The sequence below is a fragment of the Pseudophryne corroboree genome, chromosome 7 (assembly GCF_028390025.1).
Source record: "Pseudophryne corroboree isolate aPseCor3 chromosome 7, aPseCor3.hap2, whole genome shotgun sequence".
Taxonomy (NCBI): Eukaryota; Metazoa; Chordata; class Amphibia; order Anura; family Myobatrachidae; genus Pseudophryne; species Pseudophryne corroboree.
Genome location: NC_086450.1, coordinates 298,050,426 through 298,073,964, shown reverse-complemented (window position 1 = coordinate 298,073,964; position 23,539 = coordinate 298,050,426). Strand labels below are relative to the sequence as shown.

The 23,539-nt window shown below is 42.8% G+C and overlaps 2 pseudogenes; one reads left to right on the top strand and one right to left on the bottom strand.

Annotated features, from left to right (window-relative positions):
* Positions 1 to 224: 224 nt before the first annotated feature.
* Positions 225 to 342, bottom strand: LOC134947264 (5S ribosomal RNA; annotated as a pseudogene).
* Positions 343 to 953: 611 nt separating this feature from the next.
* Positions 954 to 1,071, top strand: LOC134946360 (5S ribosomal RNA; annotated as a pseudogene).
* The last annotated feature ends 22,468 nt before the right edge of the window (positions 1,072 to 23,539 follow it).

Here is a 23,539-nt window from a genome sequence, read left to right as displayed (position 1 = left end):
TTATGTAAATCTTATGTGTTGGTATGAAGTTTTCTTCCTGAAATTGTAACAGTTTGACATGTAGTGAAAATATCACCGGAAGAAAAAATCAAACAAACAATCAAACAATATGATATGTACCTGGCTCAACTCTAATTCCTGACTGTATCTGGAATTTACAAAAAAGAAGGGGAAAAGATGGAGGAAAATGATTCCAGGTCCTGTGTCCTGGGTTTGGATAAAAATACCTGCAGTACCCGGTATTCCCTGGTGGTCTCCCAACCAGGTACTGACCTGGCCCACAGTGCTTGGCTTCCAAGATCAGATGAGGTTGGGCATAATCAGTATGGTTTGACCGCAGGTAGATATATCCCACACCTGGAACTCTGTATCTTAGATTCTGAGAGAATTTCCCAGAATTTTCTTGTAGAAACCCATGGTCTCGTTGCGATGTTATGAGCGCTCCCGAATCTGGAAATAAGTGGTGTCAAATGTTCTCTGATATTCTCCCACACTTGAAAAATAGCGTGAGGTCTACCGGGTCTTGGCTTCAAATACGAACTGTTGAGGTGCTACCTCTTTTCAATGGTAAGCCTTGAATCCCATATGATGATGGCTATAAGTCCTATAGAAACCAAGGCAGTCACGGGTTCTGATGTCAAAATATCAGATGGGGCCTCCCAGGTTAATGGAAGTCCTGAGGAAATGATGGTGTGGCCCTGCTGTAGATTGGATGGGCAAAGAATAGATAAGAGTGACAGAAAGAGAATTCGTATTTGAAGCCAAGACCCGGTAGACCTCATGCTATTTTTCAAGTGTGGGAGAATATCAGAGAACATTTGACACCACTTATTTCCAGATTCGGGAGCGCTCATAACATCACGAGACCATGGGTTTCTACAAGAAAATTCTGGGAAATTCTCTCAGAATCTAAGATACAGAGTTCCTGGTGTCATCAGGTGTGGGATATATCTACCTGCGGTCAAACCATACTGAGTATGCCCAACCTCGTCTGATCTTGGAAGCCAAGCACTGTGGGCCAGGTCAGTACCTGGTTTGGAGACCACCAGGGAATACCGGGTACTGCAGGTATTTTTATCCAAACCCAGGACACAGGACCTGGAATCATTTTCCTCCATCTTTTCCCCTTCTTTTTTGTAAATTCCTGATACAGTCAGGAATTAGAGTTGAGCCAGGTACATGTCATATTGTTTGATTGTTTGTTTGACTTTTTCTTCCGGTGATATTTTCACTACATGTCAAACTGTTACAATTTCAGGAAGAAAACTTCATACCAACACATAAGATTTACATAATTTGCATTATTGGAGACACCCATATATTTTCGCTCACAGAGCCATTAAGCCAAACTGTTATTATATCGTCATTATATCAGTGATTTATTCAGACAATATTATAACAATTTAATAATTTGTGATTATTAGTACTTTTCCTTCCCCCCCCCCTTTTTTTGCCTCATAGACAATATTTTAGGAAGGTTGATAATAAAAGTTATATTTTAAACAGAACTCATCATTCCATTTTCAATAAAAGTGTGCCCCAGAAAAGACACATAGTCTTTCTTTTTTCTCTTGGCTCCGGTACTATACGGGAACCATTTCTTTTTTGTCCATTAGTTTACTGAACTATCTCTGGGAGCACCACCAACCCAGCGCCTAATACTAATTATTTGAATTGTATATTGGCCAGATGTTGGTTTATATTACAGCTATTGCTTTAATGATATTATCCTAAAATATTAAACACCTAAATTGAGTGATCCTGTGCAGACTCTACCAATCCTTTTTACAAAACTGTATTCCCCTGTGTAACTGTTAAGGACAAATTGTACAAAATTCTTCTAATCATGTCCTCCAGAACACACTGCATGTACTTACAACACTACTACTTTCAGCTTCTGTACAACAAAGTACTACTTCATAAGTCATTTTACTTTTATATAAATAATTGATGAAAATAATAAAGAAAAAATCAAATGTAATTTTATATTTTATAGCATCAGAGAATAGTCAATTAGATAATCTAATTTAATTGTATGTAGTTTGTATATCTTTATAAGGTTACCTATGAAGATCCAATGTGTTAAAAAGTTTATGTTGATTTTTATCAAAATATTAAGTGCAAAGATTTTTGCATTTTAGGCTTGTTCTGAACAGTATAATCAAGAAAATGAATAAAAAAACAAGCTCATTAAAGTACTATATCTTCAACTTAATTACTACACTAGAAGGGGGATACAAAATCTGCATAAATGTATTCAGTATAATTTGCATGTAATTAAAATTTTCACAGTAAAGTCACATGCAGTGCACAAAATTGTGGTTAAAACTTACAACAGTACTAGTATAAAACTGAAAGGAATATTCAGAAAACATTTAGTAAATGTGCATTAGCAACTGTTTTTATCATTTTGCTTTTATAAAGTTCTGCTTTGCTTATTTTGCCCTTTTTGTACTTTTACATTTAGTGATACATTCTGTGGGTCTAGACTCCCATTAAAATCACATTTAAAGTTTCCTTTTTATGTTTGCAAGGAAACAAAGTTTGCAAATATTATATAAAATTGTACTTTTTGTTTTCTAGTCATTAGTCTTGCCTTAACAATGAATAAATAAAGATCAATTGCATATACTGTAGAGAATTTAGCAAATAGCTTTACATTAGCAATGCCAAACATGGGATACTTTTTGCTTTGGATATTTAAAATATCACATTTAGTTTTGCATAAAGAAATGAAAAGCAAAATAAAGAAATAGATTTCATGTATACTGTATGCGATATACAGAGGTGAGCTTCAATGCTGTATATCTAGAAATAAGTGTACTATTTTAAAATGTGTGCTATTGCTTCTAAGGTTACTTAATATTTTATTTTATTGGCTGCATCCAAATAAAAATGCCCTCCCAAAAGGGGTATGTTCTTGCTGGGAAGGTGCATAGCCACACAATAGTAGCCACAATTCAAATTATGCCACACAGCAGTGCAACCTTATTCACATTGGTGTCCCATATTTACATTACGGCACAAAGTATTGTCCAGTTATGCCACACAGTAGTATCCCTTTTTCATGTTACGTAACACCGTATTGCTCCATTTTCACATCATGCCACACCTTTTTGCTCCTTACTCATTTTATACTACACAGTAGTGCTCTTAGTTATAACATACACAATTTCCAAGAGACAATGGGGGTCATTCCGAGTTGATCACTCGCTAGCAGTTATTAGCAGCTATGCCGCTGCCCACTGGGAGTGTATTTTAGCTTAGCAGAAGTACGAATGGTTGTATCGCATAGCGCCTGCAAAAAAATGTTGTGTCGTTTCAGAATAGCTCAAAACCTACTCAGCACTTGCGATCACTTCAGACTATTCAGTTCTGGATTTAACATCACACATCCGCCCAGCCACACCTGCGTTTTCCCTGGCACGCCTGCGTTTTTCCAAACACTCCCTTAAAACGGTCAGTTTCCACACAGAAATGCCCACTTCATGTCAATCACTCTGCAGCAACCAGTGCGACTGAAATGCATCGCTAGACCCTGTGCAAAACGACATCATTTGTTGTGCCCATACGTCGCGCATGCACAGAACAGCCATTTTTTTGCCTGATCGCTGCGGTGCAAACAAATGCAGCTAGTGATCTACTCGGAATGACCCCCATTGAGTGTAATAGCTCTGATAACAACATGCTGCACTTTGTAATGGCAATGAGTTTATATATACACTGTTAGAAACCATACTACACCATGTAGTAGTACTCTTGATTTTCTCTATACATGTACAAAATATAAGCAAATTTAGAGGTCAATCTGTCTGAGTAGAAGGGAAAGAACACCAAAAAACAGTTGCGCATAAACCTTTTGAATGCAGCCCAGGTAAACTCACAATGGTTCACCAACCAATTGATAGAGCAATACAATACAGAAAAGAGAGAAACCCAGTGGCGCAAAAAGGTAACAGATGTATAAAATAATATACAATAAAAGTCTTTCCTCTTAATGAAGAATCCTATTCATAGAAGAAGTTCTTCTTTATGGCTTTATCTTCCAAACGATGTACCTCAAACAGGAGAGAGAGTAATCCTTAGTGCAACACCGTTTGATAACTGGATTTATCACACACTAGTGTAACAATATCACACTCACATTTAATGAATCATAAATAGGCACATCATCCTCCACTTTAGGGAATTTAAAGCTCGTTCTCCACTTGGAAATATACAGCTCAAAGAGAAAAGAAACAGATATAGTGCAACACTGTTTCTTAAAAGCATAACAATTTATTCAACATAGATACACTCACATTTGGTACAAGCATAAAAGGCACATAACACCTCCTGTGGGAATAGACGGCTCTTACAAAGATAAGAAACGGAACCAGCCGATCCTAAAATCATAAAAGTCGAAGTCCCTGTGGAGTTACCCGGAGGAGAAAGAGTCCAGTCTCAGCATAAAAAAGGATCCACCAGCTTAACGCGTTTCGGACCAGTAGGTCCTTCTTCTGAAGAAGGACCTACTGGTCCGAAACGCGTTAAGCTGGTGGATCCTTTTTTATGCTGAGACTGGACTCTTTCTCCTCCGGGTAACTCCACAGGGACTTCGACTTTTATGATTTTAGGATCGGCTGGTTCCGTTTCTTATCTTTGTAAGAGCCGTCTATTCCCACAGGAGGTGTTATGTGCATTTTATGCTTGTACCAAATGTGAGTGTATCTATGTTGAATAAATTGTTATGCTTTTAAGAAACAGTGTTGCACTATATCTGTTTCTTTTCTCTTTGAGCTGTATATTTCCAAGTGGAGAACGAGCTTTAAATTCCCTAAAGTGGAGGATGATGTGCCTATTTATGATTCATTAAATGTGAGTGTGATATTGTTACACTAGTGTGTGATAAATCCAGTTATCAAACGGTGTTGCACTAAGGATTACTCTCTCTCCTGTTTGAGGTACATCGTTTGGAAGATAAAGCCATAAAGAAGAACTTCTTCTATGAATAGGATTCTTCATTAAGAGGAAAGACTTTTATTGTATATTATTTTATACATCTGTTACCTTTTTGCGCCACTGGGTTTCTCTCTTTTCTGTATTGTATTAATCTGTCTGAGTAGATTGACATCTGCAGAGCTCACTGAGCCATCTGCTGAGAGGCAGGCTACAGTATGTATGTCAGTCTGTGTATTCCCACACACACTGGTAGTGGTTACTCACTCTCATGGTTATTATTACTAAATGATAGGTGTACATCTCCAACACCTACCCTACACACTGAGTGCAGTGACTTCTGTCTAGATCTCTGATCCCAGAAAGCTGATGAAGGCGCTTGGCTGTATTATAAAAGCTATCCCCCAAGTCTCTAAAGTTGGGTACACACGGTGCAAGTTTTTAGACTATATCACACACTTTATGGCTAGAGTGCATACATTGATTTTCACTGCACCCTAGAATAATTACAGCATACAAGACAGGGCCAGTGTACACTGATTTTCCCTGCACCTTAGAATAATTACAGCATACAAGACAGGGCCAGTGTTCATTGATCTTCACTGCACCCTAGAATAATTACAGCATACAAGACATGGCCAGTGTACATTGATTTTCACTGCACCCTAGAATAATTACAGCATACAAGACAGGGCCAGAGTACACTGATTTTCACTGCACCCTAGAATAATGACAGCATACAAGACAGGGCCAGTGTACATTGATTTTCACTGCACCCTAGAATAATTACAGCATACAAGACAGGGCTAGTGTACATTGATTTTCACTCCACCCTAGAATAATTACAGCATACAAGACATGGCCAGTGTACATTGATTTTCACTGCACCCCTGAATTTTTACAACATACAGGGTCAGTGTAATGATATTTGAACAGCAACACCCCTATATTTTACAGCATACAGCAGTGTACTTTTACATTTTAACAACTGCACCCCTGAATTTTTAGAACATACAGGGCCAGTGTAACGTTATTTTCACAGCAACACCCCTATATTTTACAGCATACAGCAGTGTGCTTTTACGTTTTAACTGCATCTCTGAATTATTTCAATATACAGGGCCAGCAGCACCCCAATATTTTACAGCATAGAGGAGCAGTGTGCTTTTAATTTTAACAACTGCACCACTGAATTTTTACAAGATACAAGGCCAGCAGCACCCCTATACTTTCCAGCATACAGGAGGACAGTGCCCCCGCACCCTGTACAAGACAGTAACAACCAAAAGAGCAACACCCATGTACAGCTGCAGCACATGAAACACCAGTGACAGCCAGGACAGCACCCCTAACACAGCACAGGTACACCACAGCAACTGCAGCAGCAGCCCTACAGAGCACACACTATCCCCACCCGACGACACCACCCACACTGAGAGACAAAGGTCTGTCTCCCTCACTCTCCAAGTCAGGTAGTGAAAATGGTGGAGAGCATGGCTGTTTATATGGGACCCAAATCCCATGAGAATCCGACAGTGGGATGATGACATTTTGCCTTGTTTGGTTGTCAGGGAACAGAACCAGCTTATCTCTACTTGTGTCCCTTAGCTTAGTCATCCAGCGACCTGGGTGCAACCTTTTGGCCTAAAACAATATTGTGAGGTGTCAGGTGTTCAGAATAGACTGGAAATGAGTGGAAATGAATGTTATTGAGATTAATAATACCATAGGATCAAAATTACCCCCAAATTCTGTGATTTCATTTTTTTTTCAAGAATCATCCAGATCCAAAACCAAAACCCGAAAGGGTGGTTTTGGCAAAACCAATCCAGATCCAGAATAATAGTGGGGATCCAGATACAGAACCAAAACACAAGACCCGAAAAGTGCCCACCGCACATCTCTACTAAAAAGCAATTACTAAAGCAGTTTCTAAGTAAAAATTGATCATTAAGAAGTTAATAGGCAAAAAAATCAATCACAGGCCTCAGGCCAATACAAGTGATTGCCAGGTATTTAGTGGCATGGAAAACACTATTAACAAACAAGCATCCCAATGTTAGTTTACAAACACACTGCATCCAACCAACAAATCACAGACCTCAAGACAGTAGAAACTGATAATTTAGAAACTAGAAAGCAGAAATTGATAATTAATAAGAACAATCTTCTCCAACCAGCAAATTACAGGCTTCAACCCAAAACAAGCAATTGGAAGTGGAGAGGCAAAGGGACTGTGTGAGATTCTTATTTGTACATTATCATATAATTAATCCTCCACTATTCTATTGATACTTCCTTTATTAAAATGAGTCTTAGTAGAGGTGTCAATAATTGTGGACAATTCTATTCATCTTCAATAGATGTCACAATGTTGTTTCACTTTGGTGACTGACCAACACCAGTAAGTTTCTTGGAAAAATACAGTTTTGTATTGGCAGCAGCATTTGCATGAGAAGCTGAAGAAGACATTGTCATGTCATGTTCCACGTGAGCGGACAACTTGCTAGCAATGAGCTCTTTGCATCTCTTAAAATCTTTTTCAGTTGGCATGAAAGATGGTACATTTGACATAAACCGAGGATCAAGCATATTAGCTAAAATGTACTGATCCAATTGCAAGATTTGTCAAACCCTTTGGTACTTGAAAAATAAATAAAGAACTTAATCTACAAGTCCATAGCTAACATAATTACTGGAATCACTTCAGCCCCTCCTTTAGCTTGCTAGCTGCTTTTCCACTTTCTAAACTCACTTAATTTGTTTCAGTTACAAATGTAGTTTGCGTAAAACTGAGACTATTTTCCAGTGTGCTGAACTAAGGTAACGTGCCCCCTTTTTCAGTGACATGCAGACAGAGGCTTTCCTGTCATACTAATGTATACACCAGAGTTTTGACTATATAAAGTATATAAAAATACAAAGAATATATTATATATGTCTTCTTTGTATTATTCTAATCATTTTAATATTCACAACTCTGGAGTAAAAAGTCTATAGCAGGTGAGGCCTAACTTTTCTGCGCATCTCTGATCCAAACTTACCAAATTTCCAGCAATATATACTGCTGAACCTTTATGTAATGCCAGTATGAATTGTGCTCATATATTATGTGGCTCTGGTACTAGACAGTGCCTCCTGAGCCATTAATCTTGCCTCATGTCCTTGCACTCTTCCTATGTCATGGGTTATAATAAAGGTATAAAGGGTAGGATTTCACTTGGTTACTACCTCTTGCTTCAGATGGTGGCATGGCAAATTTAAATTTTGATTCATCTGACACTATGTTCTACATGTGGTTGCAGAATGCCAAAGATTCCCAGAAATGTTATGGGCCACTGTCAGCATCTCCTGCATAGACCTATCATTTTTTAATACATTCTGAACCACAAAGTTTATTGTGTGCACAAAACATGGTGGATGCTAAAATTCATCAAGTCTTGCTTGTAGTGTACTTGTGTTATTGGAAATGAAAAATCCTGATGAGAATCTTAGTAGGGTAAGCCATTTTGATATCACCTCCCTGAGTTTTACCAAAAAAATTACATATAATTAAGGCAGTTATCCAGAGAGTAGTATGTCTGTGTCTAAGCTGCCATTGTCTTAGATACTGTTGCTCCTGAAGGCAACACACCCACATTGTGGGCTGTCAATATTATTGAATTTTTAGTTTGGACTGCTTATCCCAATATCTGCAGTTAAATGAATACTGTAGTCAGTACAATTGCATTTAGTAGGCAAACAATATATTTTGTTGAGTGTCTGAGTACAGGTGTGGAATTGCTTTTCTGGTAAAATGAAATCAAGATAATATTTGGTATTGTGTACACATGACCTCAACTAATCATCTAAAACATGATGCATTGATTGGACACAGATCTACAGATAACCCTTTATCTTTATAAAATTGTAACAAAACATTGTAATTTTTTCTGTAAATAAAGTACTCCGTTATTAGTGTCTTTCATATATGCTGCAGAACCCAGATTTAGAATAAGCTTTTAGAGTACTAAGATTATACTATAGTACCACACAATTGTGATAGAGTGTTTGGGGACTTTTGTAATTACCACGGGTAGTGGCAGTAAAGATAGGTGGTACAAAAAGCAGACAGATAGATAGTGTAAATGCTGATTTACTTACAGGACTAAAAGCAACACTTTAAAAATACAGTGCACATGGTTTTGCCCAACTGCTAACAAATTTGCTACTGTGATCAACTCAGAATTAGGCCCCTAATTCAGTAAGGATTGCAAATTCTGCTAATTAGCATAATTTGCAATCATTCTGAATGCATTCTGGAGGCCGCCCATGGCAGGGCAAGGCCACCCAGCATGGTGACCGCCGCCTCCACCGCTTTATCAAGCAGAAATTGTGATTGCATCGCAATTTCTGCTTAATAGCAGAAATTAAGGTTGCCTCCTACCAGCACAGCTTAGCTGTGGCTGCGGGAGGCCCGCCGCCATCTTTTCGATCATGTCAGCTGCATGTGATGTCACGCAGCTGCCATGATCACGCCCCCATCATGTCCCCGTTTGCATTCCCACGCCCCCTGTTTTCAGGCCACCCCCCCACAATACTCCATCTCTGTCTAGGAAACATAGCATTGGCGTCTCCCTGCCCTGCGAAACACCTCTGCCTGATTGACAGGCAGAGGCAATTGCATTTTCTGTAGCCCCCTGCAGGACGGGCGCTGCAAATGTGCCCGCATCCTTTTAGCAATTTTTGTGGTTGGATCGCATTTTGAATTAGGCAAACTGTACATAATTAATAAAAACTTGTGAAGGTGAATAGGGCAGGTCAGGGGAGGCAGGGGATACAGAGCCTCCGGCTACCAATGGTAATGGGGTGGAATCTGGTGGTGGTGAGTAAAAGCCTATTAAAATAAGCACTGTAAGTGGCACCCATAAAAGTGCTTTGCTGACACAAATGTGCTTTCAACCCATATGAAAGCACACCTGTATCAGTGAGGCAGATCGGATTTGCCAGCGGATCTGTCACTTGATCAGTGTCAGTAATGGATCCGCTTTCATCACTGGCGGGAATATGTGGTTGGAATGTGACGGAGGTGCGGATATTAGAATTGGAGGGACACAGTGGAGGTGCTGGCATTAGCAATAGGCCTGGATATGAGAGGAACCAGTCCCTGCCTGTCATTTTGCAGTGGCTTCTGTTTCAAAACTGGTGCCTTTGCATCATTTTTAAATTCAAGATGTCTTCCACAAGCCAAAAAGAGCTCTCCACATCATTGCTCCACCCCCTGTGGCTGGCTTATATAAGCCAGTGCGAGGCAGCAGCTGGCAGTCTGCCAGCAGTGAGGGAGCATGCAAGAGCTCTAGAAGACGCTGGAAGCCGTAGGGAGGCAGCTATGCAAAAGAGCTTAAATGCCACAGCACCAAGGGTGAAGATAAAGGAAGAAGACACTCGTAGCCATGGGGAAGCAGCAGCCATGCAAAAGAGCTTAAAGACCACCACCCACAGGTGAAGATGGAGAAGGAAGGCACCAAAAGCCCTGGGGAGGGGGCGGCCCTTTAAGAGAGCTTAACGGCCACTGTCCCCTAGGTGAAAATGCAGTATAATAAACTTTAAAAAACAAACACGTCTTGTATTTATTTTAATATTTTCTCTACAGGAGAACTACAGGTGCCAGTGGGCCCTTAATGTCCGGGCATGTATTCACATGTGGTTCTCCAAGTGTTGGCATGCTGGGGAAGGCTTGCTGGAACATGTAGGCTTCCTGTAAAGAACAATAATATTATGCCATAAACCCCACACCCACCACCACCACCGGCGGCTGGTTGTTGCTCTAGAGGGTGGATCCAATTTTATTTTTTGAGGGTACCCACTTTCTGAGGAATTCCAGCCCTGGGCTGACTGGTTTGGGGGGGATGGTTAATGTGATGGCAGAGGGTCCCCACACTGAGTGTCTCCCCTGTTATGGCATAATACTCCTTGCTGTTTCCGCCTGGTGCTGGTTATTGTTATACTGTTTAAGGGCAATCCTACGCTTGTGTTTTTTTTAAAGGGTGGGTGATCCTCTAATGCCTCCCCAGCATCACCGCACATCACTAGAATAGAGATGGAAAAAATTAGTAAAAATAGAGTATAAAGAACGCAGGGAATAAAGTACATGTGTTTATACTATTAGTAATGAACTATCATTTGAGAGGAGGGAGCAAGGGTAGAGTAGAGAGAAGGATAAAAACAAGTGTTAATGAGAAGGTTAAATGATTTGCTGTGCTAATTTGAAGGTGATGGAGCTGCTCACTAAAAATACTAAACTCAAAATGATACAGCTCTGAGACTGAAACTGTGGCTGCTGTGTGGGGTGTATGTGAGAAAAAAAGGGGTGACAATAATAATAATAATCAAACATATCAAAAATAAAAATGGAAATAAAATAAGATACACAAAAAGTAAAAGTAAAAAGTAAAGCATAACTAGTGCAACAAAAGTTTCAATAAGTAAATGTTTACAGACACTTTTGGATAGTTGTGGTGAGCAAAAGGGGTGGTGGGAGATAAATTGCTATTCAATCCCAATCTACTTCTGCCTATCTGGGTTGCTGACATCGCTGTCCCTACCTTACCCTGTCAACAACAAGTGGTCCAGCTAGGGTCTTCTATTTTGCTAAAAGCTCTGAGGATGAAGGGTATAGACCTGACCAGAAATTCTTGTAGCAGCTGGTGATCATGTCAGACATCAGGAGTGTGCCAGTCACGCTGCTTCTCTTGATAGCACCTGTGTGTCTACTAGTACTCTTAAATGTGTTTCCAATTCACCATGATTCTTTTTCAAGGAAGTTGATTCCCTCTATCACTACTCTTAAATTTACTGAATAACGTTTTTACAATTTAAGAGTACTGATAGAGGGAATCGCCATCCTTGAAAAAGAATCTTGGAGGATTGATAATGCATTGGAGATCACCAGCAGACACACGGGTGGAGTAGCAGTTGGCAAGGGTGTAGCTACCATAGGTGCAGGGAGTGCAGCTGCTATGGGGCCCAGAGCTGAGAGGGGCCCACCTTACCTGTCAAAGGTATATGTGTCATATATTTTTTTTTTTTAACTTAGATGGTTCATACAGCAGAGGCCCTTACAGACTTGCATTTGGGCCTGCAATATATCTAGGTATGCCCCTGGACCTGATCATTGTAATGTGGTATAAAATTAACTGGGGGCACTGTAATGTGGCATAATATGAAGTGGAGGACACTATAGTCTGGCATAATATGAAGTGGAGGCACTATAGTGTGGCATAATATGAGCTGGAGGGCATTATAGTGTTACATAATATGAACCGGGGCACTGTAATGTGGCACAATATCAAGTGGAGGCTCTATAGTGTGGTATGATTTGAACTGGGGGCACTGTGATGTGCCATAATGTGAACTTGATACACTGTATGTAATTATGAGATAGGGGTTACTGTGTTTCATAATGCGTACTGGCAGCCCTACAATATGACATAATGTGGACTAGGGCATTACTATGGGGCATAACATTAACTAGGGCACTGCTATGATTCCGAAAATGAACTAAGGTACTGTTATAGAGCAGACAATTAAAAGCAGCTGCGGAGAGAGATCTCTCTAGAAGCATTGAGACAGGGTCCCCTTCAAAATGTTGCTATGGGGCCCACAAAGTTCTGGCTACACCCCTGGCAGTGGGACTATGACTACAGCATACTCTCTGCATTTGACATCATCACCAGCCACTGCAAGGACTTCCAATCAGATCTGTGCCCTTCATCTCTGGAGCTTTCATCAACACAGAAAACCCAAGCTGGACCACTTGCTGTTGACAGGGTAAGGTAGGGATAGCGATTACTGCAGCGCAGATGGGCAGAAGTGGAATGTGACTGATAAGCAACGGATCCCCCATCACCCCTATTGCTCACCACAACTATCCAAAAGTGTCTGCAAACAATTACTTGTTGCAACTGTTTATGCTTTTCATTTTACGTTTATTTATTTATTTATTTATTTTATTTATGTTTACTTGTTATTATTTTGGTCCTCTTTTTTTCCACATATAAACCCACACACCAGCACTCAGTTTCAACATCACAGCTGTGTCGTTACAAGTTTAATAGAGTAAAAAGGATGCAAAGGGTGCAAGGGGGCCAAGCCCTAGCACCCATTATTAATGGACTAACTAACATAAGGGGCAGGAAGAGAAACAATCTGATAAGAAAGAGAAGATAGGGGGAAAGAGAGGAAATATGAGCCAGAGCTAAAAGGGGAAAAGAGAAAAAAGAAAAACAGAAAAAAGAAAGGGGGCTGGTGGATGGGCAGTGAGAGATACAAATAGGAAGAAAACACTCGACTGAGAGGACAAGTCACTATGATAGGCAAGGGAGAAATAAATTTTAAAGGTCATATCAGGGTTTCCAGATTGCATGAAACTTGTCCATCATGTTGTTTCAGAGACTGGATATTTTCAATCAGTTCCTTACAAGAAGGTGGGTAGGGTTGTTTTCAGGCCCTAGTAATATAGCATTTGGCCACACATGAGATATGCAGGATCAGCTTGTCGGCCTGGTTAGGCAACTATCAGACTGGGACAAACAGGAGTAGCAAGGCCAGGGAGAAGGGGGGTACCCAGGCACAATAGAAGTTATGAGTGATCTGACCATAGCCCAAAAGGGCATTATCCACTGTCAGGCCCTCAAATATGGAAGAAGATACCTCCCTGGCCACATTTGAGCCAGCATACTGTCCGAGACAAGATACCAGTGGATGTACGCCTTATATGAGTTCTCATTAATGGAATTGCTGTTGGAGCATTTCAATATGATTAGCAAAACAGCATCCCAGTGGGGAAATTGTAATAGGGTCCGAGTTTGCCAAGGTCTGGGATTTCGGCTGAGGTTGCATGTATTTTTAGAGAGTCAATCATTTACAAGGTAAAACTAGCTTGGTTTTGCCTTGTAAATGATTGGCGCTTTAAAAATACATGCAATCTTGGCCGAAATCCCAGACCTCAGCAAACTCTGGCCCTATTACATATCCCCCCAAGTGTCCACACCCAAGAGGGATCCGAAGTCCACTTCCCAAGATAGTTTGTCAGAGGCCAGGTGTGTGTGATCCATGGTTAAAATGGAATGGAATAGTTAGGTAATAGTGCCTCCATCCAAGGGACAATAAGAGAATGGAGTTACATTGGGGTGGGGACAATAGGGAAAGCAGTGTACCATAGAGAAGAGTCAACATATTGATATTTGAAGGTATTGAATAAAGCAAGAACAGGGTATGGAATGCTTTTACTGGATTTGCCAACAGTGGGTTTTTTAGCTTAAAATAGGGGTTTTCCCAACTTTTTACCTGTTCAGAAGGTGGTGAAAAGAAATCCCCATTAAAACCTATGGAGAATTATCGTGGGTAAAGTTTGGTGAGTAAGTAAGACAAATAAACAGAACAGCACACATAGGGGTTAATTTACTAAGGTGGGAGTTTTTTATTAGAACTAGTGATGTCGCTCATAGCAGCCAATCAGATACTATCTATTATCTTCTAGAAGCAGTTAGGTACATTTTAAGTAGAATCTGATTGGTTGCTATGAGCAACATCATCAGTTCTAAAAAAAAACCTCCCACTTTAGTCAATTTGCCCCATGGTGTAAGATTTTTGGTCCATATGGATGCTTCTCATAATTATATATTTACGTACCAGACCCAAACTTACTTGGAAGTTTATCACTGTATCTTTTTCATACAGCACTAATAGATGTGATACAGTACTTCTTATGATGTATCTCTAAAACATACTGTACCCATATACACGGAAGCACCCGATATTGGTATAGAGATGACTGTCTAGTATTATATAAAATAGTTTTATTAAACACATCTACGGTTTACAAGTATACATTTTTAAAATTGTGATCAGTTAAAAAAACTTGATCAGTAGGCTTATCTGATAAAGTTTACAGTCCCAGGCAGTTGGAATATTCCATAACCTCTGTTTCATCCAACTGGACAGGAGCTCCAGCAGAAGAATGGTACAATCAATTTTTGCAGACCAGTGTCTAGATGATGAGGGCTAATCCAACGTATTTTGTCTCAATTACTTCCTTATGGCATTGTGTGACATACTGTATATATATATATATATATATATATATGTTAGAGATGTGCGGCGGGCACTTTTCATGTTTTGTGTTTTGGTTATGGTTCTAATTCCCTTTTCGTATTTTGGCTTTGGCTTGGTTTTGCCAAAACCACCCTTTCGTGTTTTGGTTTTGGTTTTGGATCTGGATGATTTTTGAGAAAAAAAACCCAGCTAAAATCACAGAATTTGGGGGTAATTTTGCTCCTAAGGTTTTATTAACCTCAATAACATTCATTTCCACTCATGTCCAGTCTATTCTGAACACCTCTCACCTCACAATATTGTTTTTAGGCCTAAAAGTTGCACAGAGGGGGCTGTATGACTAAGCTAAGCGACACAAGTGTGCAGCACAAACTCCTGGCCCATCTAGGAGTGGCACTGCAGTTGCAGACAAGATGGCACTATTCAAAAATTAGTCCCCAAACAGCACATGATGCAAGAAGAAAAATAATTTCAATGAGGTAGTTGAATGACTAAGCCAAGCGACACAAACAATTGGCCCATCTAGGTGTGGCACTTCAGTGGCTGACAGGACGGCAGATATAAAAAAAATGGCCCCTAACAGCACATGATGCAAAGAATAAAAAAGGTGCACCGAGGTTGCTGTAGGCCTAAGCTAAGTGACACAACCACCTGGCCCATCTAGTAGTGTCATGAAGTGGCTGAATGTCAAGAGTGGACCGCAATTGTTCGGTCCACCGACAGCATCTCCAGCATGCTCCAGTCACTTTAAAAAAAATCTGCAATTGGTGGATTTATACGACAGTACCCCAGGACTAATACAGCAGTACCCCTGGACTCACACGGCAGTGTCAGACAGGATGGCACTTTTCAAAACCTAGGCCCCAAACAGCACCTCATGCAAAGATGTCGAAGAGGTGCAATGAGGTAGCTGTATGACTAAGCCAAGCGACACAAACAATTCCAACTGGAATTATACATCCAAATCACTGGAATTAATTGGCAAGATCACTGGAATGAATAATTATAAATCACTGAAATGAATTGGCAAACTCCCTGTAATTATACGTCCAAATCACTGGAATTAATTGTCAAGATCCAAACAAAGAATGAGACAGCGCTTTTCACTTTGTATAAAAAGATAATCTTTACTTTTATATAAGTATAAAAGTAAAGATTATCTTTTTATACAAAGTGAAAAGCACTGTGTCTTTCTTTGTTTGGTTCTTTAGACTTTTGGGATAACTGGGATCAGTTTCCCGAGACTAGCTGCTTTCACATTGTAGGTGACAGCGCCAAGTGTATACCTCTACAATACCTGATTAATTGGCAAGATCACTGTAATTAATAATTATAAATCACTGAAATTAATTGGCAAGATCACTGTAATTAATAATTAGAAATCACTGAAATTAATTGGCAAAATCACTGTAATTATACGTCCAAATCACTGGAATTAAATGGCAAAATCTCGCTATCACCTGCCTAATGAAGTGGACTCTCGATGGGATTTGTTACTGGGGACACAAAGCCTCCATCAATTGTCTAAATCCCACTGCACTAATGGCGGATACCGGACGCACGTCTAACACCAACATAAGTGTCAAGGCTTCAGTTATAAAGGCTTCCATCGTCATGTGAAGCTGAACCACTAGTCATGAACATAGGAGAGGGCCTCAGCCGTTCCTTGCCACTCCGTGTCGCAAATGGCATATTGGCAAGTTTACGTTTCTCCTCAAACGATTTAAATTTCTATTTTTGGTCCTTTTTACTGAACTTTGGCTTTTTGGATTTTACACGCCTCTACTATCACATTAGGCATCGGCCTATGTCATGGCTAGTGGCAGCAGCTTCAGCACTAGGAGGAAGTGGTTCTTCTTGATCTTTCCCTATTTTCTCCTCAAAATTTTTGTTCTCCATTATTTTTTGGGAGTTATATGAGACAATATACATCACAGGAATGACTGGAATTACTGATGACACAGGACACAACCACTGGTCTGATGCAGCACAACATGTTGTTGTTTTAATTATTATACTGCAGCAGTGGACATATAGCAGCAGCGTACTGTATATCGTCACTGGAATTACTGATGACACAGGACACTACCACTGGTCTGATACAGCCCAACAGGTTGTTATAATTGTTATACTGCAGCAGTGGACATATAGCAGCAACGTATATTGTCACTGGAATTACTGATGACACAGGACACTACCACTGGTCTGCACAACACAGCACCACTTTATACAGCTACACTGGGTATATGGCAGCAGAGAGCACCAACACTGTGAATGGCTGGACTGATACAGCACAATACACTGACTACACTGGACTAGTCTGCACAACACAGCACCACTTTACAGCTACACTGGATATATTTGCCTGGACTGATACAGCACAATACACTGACTACACTGGACTGGTCTGCACAACACAGCACCACTTTACAGCTACACTGGATATATTTGCCTGGACTGATACAGCACAATACACTGACTACACTGGACTAGTCCGCACAACACAGCACCACTTTACAGCTACACTGGATATATTTGCCTGGACTGATACAGCACAATACACTGACTACACTGGACTGGTCTGCACAACACAGCACCACTTTACAGCTACACTGGATATATCTGCCTGGACTGATACAGCACAATACACTGACTACACTGGACTGGTCTGCACAACACAGCACCACTTTACAGCTACACTGGATAAATGGCAACAGAGAACACCAACACTGTGACTGCCTGGACTGATGCAGCACAATACACTGAGTGACTACATTGGACTGGACTGAGCAGCACAACACTTGCCACCCCACTTTCCCGCCCCAACACACAGATACTGAACACTTAGGACACGTCCTCTCTTTACACTCTCCGAGACTGGAGTGAAAATGGCGGGGACGCGCGGCTCCTTATATGGAATCCAAATCCAGCAAGAATCCGACAGCGGGATGATGACATTTTGCCGCATTCGGGTTTCCGAGTCAAGAGGGAAAATCTGAGCCTGGCTCGGATCTTGACTCGGAAGGCAAAGTTCGGTAGGGTTCAGTTCTCTGAGAACCAAACCCGCTCAACTCTAATCTATCTATCTATATATATATATATATATATAGAAAGAAAATGACACAGCGCCACTTGCGAGATGGGTTCTCAGTAATTATTAAAAAAAAGGTAAAATTGCTAAAAAACACACGCACCCTTGTTAAAAGGGTGTCTGCCAACCCTTAAGAGCGCGATACTGGTACAGTATTGCTGGGAACAGTACAAGCTTTGAAGAAGTCAGCTGTGACGAAACGCGTTGGGCTCCCTGTGGTGACTCCCCTGCCTATTTTAAAAGCTAAGTTAGAAATCCTTATCTTTTACCAAAACTTTTTATGTTTATATGATTTTATTTTTGAAATACATTTTATGATCCGCTTTTATGTGTTATTAAAGCTTGTTTATATTATTATATATTTTTTTGGCCTCTAAATCTAGTTTTAACCATTGCATTTTAAACAACACCAGTCGCTGGTACCCTTATTCCCCCACTCTTATATATATATATATATATATATCAGTAGCGTGCGGTAAGGTCAGTGGCTGGTGAGGCAGTGCAGCCATAATGTCCACTGAGTCCCACCACTGACCTCTACCACTGCTGAGCTCAAGCCTGCTACTGCCCCCAAGCTGATGCCCACTACCACCACAGATAATGACCTCTGCCTATGCCACTGGCCTCCACCTTCCTGCCCTGTATCCCTCCAGCCCCATTATCCTGTCTGTCTCCCTCCATTGCCAACATCCTGCTCTGTCTGCCTCTATTGTCACCATCCTGCTGTGTCTCCTTCAAGTGTCACCATCCAGCCCTGTCTCCTTCCATGCCACCATGCTGCCCTGTCTCCCTCCAGTGCCACCATTCTGTCCTGTCTCCTTCCATTGCCGTGTCTCCCTCCAGTGCCACCATCCTGCCCTGTCTCTCTTGATGCCAGCATCTTGCCTTGTCCCCTTCCAGTGTCACCATCCTGCCCTGTCTCCCTCCATGCCACCATCCTGCCCTATCTCCTTCCACCCCACCATCCTGCCCTGTCTCCCTCCAGCACCACAGTAGTAATATGCTAGGAGTATAGGAAAGGGGAAGATAGATTACACCTAACAAGACTATAACTGACACCCCTGCCCCAGGCACATACACCTTGTACAAAACATAATCACAAGTCAAAAGTGGCTAATAAATTATAAATATTAATAGGAACATCTATTAATGCCATCATCTGCTTCTTAAACTTACTTATACTGGACTGACTATGACTGGAGTGAGCTGAGTTGATCCAGACCCACAGGTTCCTTGCTTCTTCTTACAGCTCTTGTTCTCTGTGTGATGCTGTATGCTCTTTCTTCTTGAATGGGCAGATTGCATCACAAACTGGAACTTGGCTTGTCACACTGGCTAAAAGTCAGGGGATAGCCGGGTGCTGCTATCTTAACACATCCTGTGGCAGGCACCTCGCACTGCAGCCATCCCATCTTCTCTGCAGCCCTGCCTGTGACAGAAGAAGGTGCCACACCTGGGGACCATCTGAGTCGGCCATTGGTGGAGAATAGTGACTTACTGAGCGAAGCTCCCAGCAACCTCTCAGAGGGCAAACAGTTCCCTTGAATCTGCCTATGTGGCAGCATGCAGCCCTTATAGTGGGGACAAAGGAATTGTGAGAGGAGAGAGAATCACGGCCCCTCCTGCCGCTCAGGTTGGACTGCACTTGGCAGCAGCTGTGCGCTACTGGGGACAGGCAGGCGCGTGTTAAAGTAATCTAAATAATAATAATAATAATTGGTGTACACCCCCAGAATCGGTCACTGCCAAATCACATGTGACTCAGTGACAGGGGTGTGCTTGCATGTGCTTGCTGTCAGGACGCCCCTTTCAAAGTAGCACTTCTAGAGTTTTTTTAATGGGCTATGACTGCCCTATGCTTAGCCCCGGCTCACACTTCCAGCCCTGTATCATTGACAGTGGGAGGCACTGAGAGTGGTGCCTCCAAAACACTGTTAAAACTGTTTTTTAGTATGTAAAAAATTATTAAAATACTGCAAAGATTAAAGAATATACTTATGACACAAAATATGTGTCACAAGTATCTTCTTTGTAGTATTTTAATCATTAATGACAGGGGAGGCACTACCTCCCCTGACTGCACGTCCTTGATATATATATATATATATATATATATATATATATACACAGCATATATATATATATATATATAAATGTGTACTGGAAAGATATCTTATATGTTAACACTAGGATGGGAACTCTGCAAGTAGTATATAAAAAACCTGCTTAGTGTGTTGGCACTCCCTATAGTATATCAGGGTGTTAGCTCGTTACCTCAAATGAATATAGATATTGGTACCGTTACCTATGAAAGTGGTTATGTGGACAAAAGATGAGGTAGTAGAGAGCGACCAAAGGTGCCGAATAATGCTAAAAGCAGAATGATAATATAAAAAATGTGTACAAATTTATTGCAATGGAACGCACTATACAAAACTGGTTGTAAAAACACACAAGCTCATATAAAAAATATATATATGACCCATAAAAAATCTAATTAAAAAAGAAAAGAACAGAGCATAGTAACATAAAAACATATATATTACTTAAAAAACTTTGGAGTATCACTTTAGCACAGAGGGTAAAAAAATACTTTAAAAGTTTAAAAAGCACAAAAGAATAATACAACGTTCATAAGGATGTAAAAGAGGAATCGAATAGCTTAACTTTGTGGTGAGGTTAGATCAAAGAGTAGAACCCAACGCGTTTCGTCCTATCTGGACTTCATCAAGGGGTGATTTGAGACTAGAGACAGACCATACTTATATACCCAAACTCTAAGGTTCTAATGAATATAACTATAATTACATGCTGTGCAATATATGTTTTTGCCAATATCTAAACACTTATGTTAATTGATTACAGGAAGTGATGCGTACATCACTTCCTTTTAGTTTGGGTATATAAGTATATATACACACAGTATATATATAAACATATATATATATATATACTAGGTGCTTCATCGCGCCCTACGGGCGCTCTTCACACCGTCGCAAGGGGCTACGCCCCTTTAATCCTTGCATGCCTATATGGGGTTCAATATTTGTATTATATGGAGTATTACCTGCATTCCTTTGTTAGTGGTTCAATATTGCACAATGAAAGGGCGTGCGATGGTGAAGGAGGCGCAGCCCCTTGCGTCGGCGTGAACAGCACCTGCAGGGCACGATGTACAGAATGAGCGGGTGCAGGGGGGACTGTGGATGGGGGAGGGTGTCTGTAGATGCTGCAGGTGGAGGGGGGGCAGATGCGGGGGGGCCCGGATGGGGAAGGGTTGGGACGTGCTGCAGGTGGGGGAGAGACAGAAGAGTGGGGTCTGTAGATGGGGAGGGGTCCGGAGGCACTACAGGTGGGGAAGGGGCAGGGGTGCCACAGGGGAGGGGCAGGTGCAGGGATGTTGCGGATGGGAGAAGGATTCCGGAGGTGCTGTGGGATGGGAAGGGGCAGGGGTGCCGGGGGTGGGGTAGGGGGTCTGGAGGCACCGCGGTGGGGGAGAGGCAGGTGCGGGTGGTGCGGCGGACGGGGAAGGGGGTTCGGAGGCGCTGCTGGTGGTGGAGGGGCAGGTGCGGAGGTGCCGTGGGTGGGTGAGGGGGGGACCGCGAATGGAGGAGGGTGTCTGCAGATGCTGTGGGTGGAGGGGGGCAGGTGTGGGGGGAGACATATATGGGGGGTGGATGGTGGAGGGGGTCTGGAGATGCTGTGGGTGGTGGGGTAGTGGGACCGCTGGTGGTGTAGGGGGTCTGGAGGTACAGCGTATGGGGGAGGGGTGGAGTGTAGGATGTGGTGGAGGGGAAGGTGCGGAGGTGTGGTGCATTGGGGAGGGGTCTGGAGGCACTGCGGCTACTGTACCTGCCAAAAAGGTAGTTGGAGGGTATGCAGTAACAGGGCCAGGACAGGGGTGACAGGGTCAGAACAGGGGTGACGGGGCCAGGACAGGGGTGACGGGGCCAGGACAGGGGTGACGGGGCAAGGACAGGGGTGACGGGGCTAGGACAGAAATGACAGGGACAGGATAGGGGTGACAGGGCCAGGGTAGGGGCGGCAGGACCAGGATTTGGCTGACAGGGCCAGGATAAGGGTGACAGGGCCAGGATAGGGGTGGCAGGGCCAGGATAAGGGTGAAAGGGCCAGGATAAGGGTGACAGGGCAAGGCCAGGGGTGACAGGGACATGACAGAACACAGGGCACGGGAGAGATTGGTATTAGGGACAAAACAGTGGTGACAGACAGATGTGTCTTACCGGAGTCACTTCTGCTGGCTGCTGCTGTTCCACTCCAACCTGTTTGGATCTGCTGCTGGTGGAGACTTGGCATGGTTGACTCTCTCAGGCTGGAGTCCTGCTTCCTCTGCCCGTCCGCATCCCTCCTCCCCACTCCTCAGTCACACACCGCGGACCTCGCGCGGCTGTCGGGCAATGTGGTAAGGGGAGACTGGGAGTGACTGGTTAGCCCCCTCGAGACGCTGCGGCTGGAGGAAGGAGGGGGCCATAGCATGCACGCGGCGCGGACCTCGCGGCTGCCGGGCACTGTGGTAAAGGAAGACTGGGAGTGACTGGTTAGCCCCCAGGAGACGCTGCGACTGGAGGGAGGAGGGGGTCGGAGCCTGCAAGCAGCGCGGACTTCTGCAGCGCTGCCCGCCAGCTAAAGTGTATGAAGGAGCTGGGCGCACCTCACTGCGGGCGGCAGCGCTGCAGCTAGCGGTGGGGTTGCCGGGGCTGGAGATAACAGAGGCAGTACGGAACCTGCACAGCGGCAGGTGCCCCACAAAACTGCAGCTAAGAAGCGTGGAGTGTGCCAGAAAGTGACGCTCCTCCGCGTCAGAGAGACCCTGCTGAGTATGCTGATGTGGGGGGTCAAGTACACAGTGAGCCGATGCCCGTCTGTCTGTATGGCATACCCCCTCACACACCCCCATACCTCCCAACTGTCCCGATTTTTGCGGGTCTGTCCCACTATCCCACCCGCGGGCCGCAGTGTCCCGCGGTGGTGGTGGGGCAGTTGGGAAGCTCCTGCACTCGCTGTTCTGCTTAGCATGCACACAGCGTCTATTTAGTGGAGACAGAGGGAGAGGGGGCATCAGGGGGTACGGATTAAGGGTGGGCCCAGGGGGTACGTACCCCGGGCCTCACAGTTTTAGGGGGGCCACCAGCTGGAGTAGCTGTGTCCCAGCTCTGAAGCTCCCCCGTCCTGCCAGCAACAGCAGCAGCATTGTGCTATAGTCAGCACACGCTGCTGCGTGTAGGCAGGTCTGTGGTGTTGCAGGGAGGCAGCAGCCTCCCTGCTGTCCTCTGCCTGTGCGGGTGTGTAGGGGGGAGCAACCACTTAAAAAAAAAAAAAAATCACGGAATATGCATAAGGGGGCGTGGCCACGAGGTCCGCCATTAGGCCACGCCCCACACCCCACATCAGGCA